This window comes from Herpailurus yagouaroundi, unplaced genomic scaffold (assembly GCF_014898765.1).
Source record: "Herpailurus yagouaroundi ecotype Mexico unplaced genomic scaffold, PumYag 165, whole genome shotgun sequence".
NCBI classification, from domain to species: Eukaryota; Metazoa; Chordata; class Mammalia; order Carnivora; family Felidae; genus Herpailurus; species Herpailurus yagouaroundi.
Window position 1 is genome coordinate 28595389 of NW_024412406.1, and position 8851 is coordinate 28604239.

Sequence of the window (8851 nt, forward strand, 5' to 3'; positions counted from 1 at the left end):
AACGTTTATTTATTTTTTTGGGACAGAGAGAGACATAGCATGAACGGGGGAGGGGCAGAGAGAGAGGGAGACACAGAATCGGAAACAGGCTCCAGGCTCTGAGCCGTCAGCCCAGAGCCCGACGCGGGGCTCGAACTCACAGACCGCGAGATCGTGACCTGGCTGAAGTCGGACGCTTAACCGACTGCGCCACCCAGGCGCCCCGCCTTCCTTCTACTAGTTTTGAGTTTAGGTTACCCTTTTAAAAAATTCCTTAAGATGTACAATTAGGGAATTGACTTGAGATCTTTTTCAGTGTGTGCATTTACAGATACAGATTGCCCTCTCTGGACTACCTTTGTTGCAATCCATGAGTTTTGGTATGTTGTGTTTGACATACCAGTTTGGTATGTTGTGTTTGGTATGACTAAAGGCATTTTCATTTTCCTTGTGATTTCTTCTTTCACCCACTGGTTGTTTAAGCGTGTGCCATTCAATGTCCACCTATTTGTGAATTTTCCAATTTTTCTTCGGCTACTGATTTCTAGTTGCATTCCATTGAGATCAGAAAAGATGTTTTATAAGATTGGAATCTTTTAAAATTTATTAAGACTTATTGTGTAGCCTGGAGAACCTGGGTGGTCCAGTGGGTTAGGCATCTCACTTTGGCTCAGGTCATGATCTCTCGATTGGTGGCTTTGAGCACCACCTCGCTCTGTGTGGTGACAGCTCGGAGCCTGGAGCCTTCTTCAGGTTCTGTGTGTCCTTCTCTCTGCCCCTCCCCGGCTCGCACTCTGTCTCTCTCTCTCAAAAAAATAAACATTAAAAAAAAAACAACACAGCAAAAAGCCTTATTGTGTAGCCTAACAAATAGTTTATCCTGGAGAATATTCCATGTATTCTTGAGAAGAATGTGAATTCTTCTCTTCTTGGGTAGAGTATTCTGTATACGTCTGTTCTGTATGTATACAATTGGTTTATAGTGTTGTTTAATTCCTCTGTCTATTTATCATCTCTCTGGTTGTTGCATCCATTATTGAAAGTTAGGCATTTTAGTCTCCAACTACTATTGTAGAAAAGTCTATTTCTCCTTAGGTTTTTGCTATATATATTTTGGGGCCTGTGTTGTTGGTGCCTGTGTGTTTATAATTGTTATATCCTCTTATTGTGTTGAACCTTTTATTAAGAGTCTCTGTTTCTCATAACCCGTTTTGATTTAAAGTCTATTTTCTCTTTTTCCTTTTTAAAAATAAAATTTTTTTTTTCAACGTTTATTTATTTTTGGGACAGAGAGAGACAGAGCATGAACGGGGGAGGGGCAGAGAGAGAGGGAGACACAGAATCGGAAACAGGCTCCAGGCTCTGAGCCATCAGCCCAGAGCCTGACGCGGGGCTCGAACTCACGGACTGCGAGATGGTGACCTGGCTGAAGTCGGACGCTCAACCGACGGCGCCACCCAGGCGCCCCTTAAAAATATTTTTGATGTTTATTTATTTTTGAAAAAGAGAGAGAGAGAGAGAGTGAGAGAGCACGCAAGCATGAGTGGGGGAGGGGCAGAGAGCGAGAGACACAGAATCCAAAGCAGGCTCCAGGCTCCGAGCTGTCAGCACAGAGCCCAAGGAGGGCTCGAACTCATGGACCGCGAGATCATGACCTGAGTCGAAGTCAGACGCTCAACCAACTGAGCCACCCAGGCGCCCCTAAAGTCTATTGTTTCTGATAGTAATCTAGCAACCCAGCTGCCTTTTGGTTACCCTTTGCATGAGATATCTTTTCCATCTTTTAACTTTCAATTTTTTGTGTGTACCTACATCTAAAGCGAATATCTAGCATCTGGATGGAGGATGTATTTTATCCAACATTTCAATTTATGTTTTTCATAGGACAGTTATTTTCATTTAACAAGTTTACTGATAAAGAAGGATTTACTTCTCTTCTCTTTGTTTTTGGTACATCTTTTATGCTTTCTGTTCCTCAGTTTCTTTATTACTGCCCTCCCTCTTCTGGGTAGGGTACCGCTTTGATTCCCTTTTTAAAAGTTATTTCTTAATGACCTTAGAGATTACAATGAACATGTAACAGTGTATTTTACATAATGTTGATTTAGTTTCAATAGTGTATACTCCAATCCTATACATCTCTATTCCTACTCCAACTATTATTGTCTTGTGCATTGCATAGCCATTAATATTGATTTAAAATCATTGTGTTCTGCATTTGGCTATTATATAGGAAGAAGAGAGAAGTTGCAAACGATACGAAAAGTACAGTAATACTGGCTTTCATATTTACCCCTGTGGTTACCTTTACCAGTGTTCTTTCCTTTTTTCTTACGACTTGGAGTTACTCTTCAGTGTCCTTTCATTGGAGCCCAAGAGATTCTCTTTAGCGGTCCTTTTTTTTTTTTTTATTAATAACTTTTTAAATGTTCTTAAAATTTTATTTTTGAGAGAAACTGGTAGTGGGGGAGGGGCAGAGAGAGGGGGAAAGAGACAGAATCTCAAGCAGGCTCCACACTGTCAGCGCAGAACCTGATATGGGGCTCAAATCCACAAGCCATGAGATCCTGACCTGAGCCGAACTCAGTGCTCAAGCTTCTGAGCCCCCCGGGCGCCCCAAGGGAAATTAGCTCTTCATTATAGGGAGGATCCTTTGTAGGTGATGAATTAGTTTTCTCTTCCTGCTTTCTAAATTCCTTCTTTGGGTTTCAACAAGTTGACTGTAAAATGTGTCATGGTGTAAATCTCTTTGCGTTTATCCTCCTTGGAATTGATTGATATTCTTGGATGTATCCATTCATGTGTTTCCTCAGACTTGAGAACTTTTGGGACATGATTTCTTCAAATATTTTATCTGCCCTTTCTATCTCTCGTCTTCTTTGGAACTCCTAAAATGAGAATGTTGATGAGTTTGATGATGTCCCACAGACTCTGTTCATTTTTATTCATTCTTTTTTCCTTCTTTTCTTCGGGCTGCATAATTTCAAGTTCACCAATCCTTTCTTCTGCTTGCTCAAATCTGATGTTGAACCTCTCCTGCGTGTTTTGTTGTAGCTGTTGTACTCATCAGCTTGAGAATTTGTTTGGTTTATTATTAAATTTCCTATGTCTTTATTGATATTCTCATGTTTTTCTTACATCATTTTCCTTATTCCCTTTAGTTCTTTGTCCAGGGTTTCCTTTAAATTCATTGTACACCTTTAAGAGAGTTGATTTAACACCTTTGACAAGTAATTCTAATATTTGGTCTTCCTAGAGGATGATTGCTTCCAAATTCTTATCTTTTTCCTGTAAATCAGCTGTGTTTGCCTGTTTCTTTGTATGTTTTACTATTTTTTTGTTCAAAACTCAACATTTTGAGTGTTGTGTAATTCTGAAAATATAATCCTCTCAGCCCTCAGTGATTGCTAAGTCTTGCTTGTGAAGGGTTGGATTTATCCATTTGTGACTTTTCCAAGCTTTGTTTTCCTTTTTTTTTGGTAAAGTGTCTATTCCCCATTGTATGTAGTAATTGAAGTTTATGTTCTGTTATCTCTGTGATCAGCCAGTGGCCTAAAAACGATTTTATTAAATGTCTGACTCCCAACGGGGGGGGGGGGGGATATTGCCTTTTTAAATCTCCTGGGAGCTGCTTCAGCCTTTGAGGGTTAAAAGTGTGGCTGTCGGCCTTCGTTCTGGGCCCTCAGTGATCAAAAGGAGCATCGGCACTAAGAACACACAATCTGGATGTAGGGAGGGGAAGGTCCTTACTGCCCACCCTGGCTCCAGGAAGCTGTACCAGGAACACGTTCAGCTTCCCCCACTGTCTCCTACCAGGAGGATGGGGAGTAACACCCACAAAATGCTGAACTTTGCTAACATTTACCCGCCTCTTCATCTTCTTTTCCCCTGGGTGTTGCAGATGTTTGACTGACTCTATAGAGTTCCAGAACATTTGATTCAGACAATTCTGCCAGTTCAATAGCTGTTTAGGTGGTGGAATGGATCTTTGGAGCTTCCTACTCTGCCATTTTCCTTCCGTATGTAGGTTTTTATTTCCCTTGAGTAAATACCTGAGAGTGAAATGGGAAGCATATGTTTAATTTTTAAGAAACCGCCAAAGTGCTCTCCAGCATGGTTTCCAAAGTACCATTTTAAACAATCCCACTAGCCGTGTATGAGAGTTCCGGTACTCCGTATCTTTACCACTGATACATATGGTCAGACTTTAATTATAGAAATTCTGGTAAGTGGGTAGACGTATCCCATTGTCATTTGGATTTGCATTTCCCTAATAACTGGTGACAGTTATTATAATAACTGGTGACATATTTTCGTATGCTTTTTCCATCTGCGTTTGTTCTTTGGTGAAGGATCTGTTCAATCTTTTGCCCATTTTTACTTGGATTGTTTGTTTTCTTCTTAGTATTGAAAGTAGAGACGTCTTTATATATTCTGAGTGAAAGTCCTTTATCAGATATTTTCTTTGGAAATATTTTCCCCCAATCTTTGGTTGGCCTTTTCATTCTTCTCATTATTATTATTTTTTAGAGAGTGAGAGGACGAGAGATTGGGGGAGAGAGGTGGAGGGGGAGAAACAGACAGAGAATCTTAAGCAGGCTCCACGCTCAGTGAAGAACTCAGTGTGGGGCTCTATGCCATGACCCTGGGGTCATGACCTGGGCCTAAATCAAGAGTTGGACTCTTAACCGCCTGAGCCGCTGACGAGTGCCAACCTTTTCATTCTTTTGACATATCTTTCAGTGACTATTCTTAATCTCCTATTGATTATTCTCGACAGGTAGACTATCTCATTTACTTAACCAGAAAATAGTAGAGGGGCTATTATTGCAGTTTTGCAGGTGAAGAAACTAAGGCTCAGAGTTTTCCACTTGCACATGACCCCCAAAGATATGAGAGTAGGATATGAAGAAGTGGCATTTACAGAGTACTTCCCAGCCTCTATGTCCTGTGATGTTTTTTCCCAGTAGTTGCCTCCTCGCTGCTGTGGCTCCAGCCTGTGCCAGATCACCCTTCCAGGATTCTAGTTTTGCTGGGGGACCCTAAACGCCAGTTCTGGGACCACCACTTCCGCCATTTGTCCTTCTAACCTAGTGATGGCAGCGGCCTCCTGCTGTTACCAATCTCTGGTTTGACTCATAGCTTCTCAGCTCTTCCATCACCTGCGCAACCAACTGCATGCATTAAATTCCTTTTGTTGAAATGTCAAAGGAAAGAGAGAAAGGGAGGGAGGGAGGGAGCTAGATGGAAAGAGAGGGAGAGAAAGACACAGAGAATGAGGAATTGGGAACATTTTCCCGATAAGGGAAACAAGTGATCTTATACATTCAACTTGCATATATGGAAGTGTGATGGTGTAATTGCAAACTGATTTTTAATTTTTAAATGTTATGTTCAATTTTGAGAGAGAGAGAGAGAGAGGGAGGGAGAAAGAGAGAGGGAGAGAGAATATGTGGGGAGGGACAAAGAGGCAAGTGGCAGAGTATGTGAAGTAGACCCTGTGTTGACCATGGAAAGCCCAATGCAGGGCTCGAACTCACGAATCTTGAGATCACCCTAGCGCCCCTGCGAGCGTATTTTAAAAGAAACTCTTGAAAAGTCATCCTGAAGTGTGTTGGCAGGCTACGAGCTGCCAAAGGAGTTGACTTTGGGATCGTTTGTTTGGCTCAAAAGCTGATGAGGAAAGTGTAGGTGGCCGGGATGGACGCCAGGTTGGCCTTAGGATTGTGGTCAGGTGACTGATGAACAGATTTCAGGAGAAGAATGGTGTTTCAAGGATGCCATTCGGTCTGGAATTTCCGGTCTACGGGGAAGCGAGCGATGGGGTCGGTGTCATGTCTGGTGACTCACAAGTGTCTGTCTGCCAACCGGCACTTCCTACTTGCAAAAACTCCCTTCCCAGGTGGAAAAGGCGGTGAAGAAGCTGACCCTCCAGGTGCCCACAGCTCTTCCCTGGGGACGTGTTTGGGGTGCCGAGACCTATGAGACCGTCAGCCCGACAGATGGAAGTGTGAGGGCACTTCCTGCACTCCCTCCTGCGCTCCCTCCACCTTCCCCCTCCAAGGCCTCCTCTCTCATCTACTGCTCCACCCGGTGTCTGGGGATCCTGGCTTAGGGGGCCTCAACTTGCACACAGAATGGTTGCGGTCAGAGTCCAGTCCTCCCTACGGGAATGGCCCAGAGCGGAGCTGGAGCAGGGAGGCAGGAGGATTCCAAAGGTCGGGAGCCTGCTTCAGAGACTGGGAGGAGAGCTAACATCCGCCATGGAAGAAATGAAGCCATTCTCTCCCCCTCCCCGTGTCAACAGTAACCTCAGCACGGGCCTTACCTTCTCGAATATGTGACACCCCACTGTTGGGAATTGTGCCTTGAATCCCATGTTTGTCAGACTTTCTCGACCTTGACCTTTTTATGTCATGACCCAGTACGCGCATATTGTAGTCTCACGCGCACGCGCACGCACACACACACACACACTCACACACACACACGCCTACCTGGAACAACACTTACTCCTACAGGTGCATACTTAGTTCTCCATTCTGCCCTACCGATAGCATCCCTCAGGGCCTGCGGGAAGCACATAGCACACTCAACTGGGTCACTTGAAGGGAGTTTAAAGAAAATACTTGACGAAGGGGTAGACCGGGTGTGGGGACGCAGACAAGGGGATGCAGTGCCCTCAGGCAGAAACATGAGCTGTTACCACCTGGAGGCCTGTTTGGGGAATCCCAGAAGGGAAGCTGTCTGGACAGGGTCGCCTGGGTGCTGGGCCCTTGGGCAGGGAGGGTGTGCCATGCGGGTGGTAACCAGCAGGGTCCTGGCCTTGCACCTCCCACTTCTCTCTCCTCCTGGCTTTCCTTTGGCCAAGCCCAGGTGTCAGGAGGTATGGGAGGCTGCACTATAGTGCCCATGGGCACTGCTGGACCCAGAGCAAGGATGCAGACAGCAGTGGTCCTGTCATCTTCCACATGTAGACTGTTTCACTTAAGAAATAGTCTTTCTTCCTAGGACTTACCAAATTAATCACCTTCTGCTCTCGGTTTGACAACTTTAAGCTGATCCTCAGCCTCAAGGCTGCAGCCTGAGTCTGTTTCCCTTTCTGGGCTCAGCGGGCAACTGAAAAGAAGGGTCCTGGTATGGAGAAACGCGAACGAGCCTCTTCGAAGGTCCCTGCCTTTCCTCATTGTGCACACCCTTCCGGGGCCCTCCCGTTCACCTGCTGTCCCCACTGAGCCCGCCCAGTTGGCCAGGGAGCAGCAACTTGAGGCATCTGTGTACACAGCGTCCAGGGAGGGCTTCATGGCGCTGTTCCACCACGGGTCATCTGCCAGGTGTCCCTGGCCCAGGTCGGCGATGTTGACAAGGCAGTGATGCCACTGAGGGTGCCTTTGAGATTGGATCGTGGGGGAAGATCAGTGCACGGGATTGAGGCCGGCTCCTGTACAGGTGAGAGCCCCACAACCTCCTGTCAGCTACCCCACCTTTTGTTTGGGTTGGAACTGCATGCTTGGGTTTTGCCAGGCGTAAGTTGGGGTCCGAGACAGGTTGTGCAACCAAGGCCTGAGACTCAGAAAAGGCTTCTCAGAGGAAGTGACTTGAGACGCGGGAGGGACGTCACAAGACGCAAGTAGCCTTAAGGGAAAACTGTCCTCAGTGGAGGGAACAGTGTGATTAATGATGAGGAGGCACAAAAGTGGAGGTGCTAATCAGATGGGAGCAGTAAACTGACAAAGCTAACAGATAGTCCTGGGCAGTCTCGGACATGTTCACCACTTCCCTGAGTGGACTGGACCAGAGGGGAGATCAGGGCTATTTTATGTAGAAACCAGTGACAGAAGCACGGGGTCCGTTCTTCCCGGTGGTCCTCGCTCAGACCTCCCTGACTGCTGGAAGCTCACATTTTCCTTGGTTTCTAAAACCAGGGAAGAAGGGGCTCTCTCCCCTTAGCTTCATCAGAACTATTAGGGAAGGACGTAGAGTTGATCCACTTATGACCATGGGGTGGGAGTGCGGCCTGGAGGAGAGATACTACTCCCTTAGAACCAGGTGGTCCCAGTGGGGGAGGAGCGGTTGCCCCCCAAGGAACTGGTGTGATGTTTTCAGCAGGGAGGGCGCTGCACAGATGAACTAGGCAGTGTCGAAAAGCCTAGTGAACAAGCCAGTTTCAGGAGCCTGATTTCTATGCTCTGGGTCCTGGGGAAGCTGTCAGGCATAGAGGCTGGTCATGATGTGGTCCAAATGTACTTGTCATCTGGTGGGAGAGAGGCCCCATCTTGGCCCTTCAGTCAGAATGTCATTTTTTTTTTTTTCCTATTCAGAGGCCAGAAACACCAGGACAGCCTCCAGCCTCCAGAAACACCTGGACACCCTCTCCAGGCCCAGAGAGAGGGGCCTGTCTAGTTTCAAAATGGAATAGAGATGATACAGGTTGGGGCAGGCAAGGGTGCACCCAACCTGCTCTAACTCAAGTTAGTTTCAAGACCCCTTGAAGAGCCTATCAATTTTAGGGAGCCGTTGCCTAGTGACCTAGTGCTCCCAGATTAGGCAAAACTGAACCATGCAAGCCCAGGCTGGTGATGCTGAGAGAAGCCTTCTGGCCCTGAAGCAGGGACTCCAGAGGTAGAGGTTTGCGGACCCAAGAGTGTTTCCCTTGAGCAGTTCTGCTGCCATCTAGTGGCCAAGGTCGTAATAACACCACCAGCGACATGATAGTGAAGGGTTGAGTCTGTCCCTGCACAGCTCTAAGTAGAGACCTGGACTGCTTTTTTTTAAAAAAAAACTTTTTTTTCCCCAACGTTTATTTATTTTTGGGACAGAGAGAGACAGAGCATGAACGGGGGAGGGGCAGAGAGAGAGGGAGACACAGAAT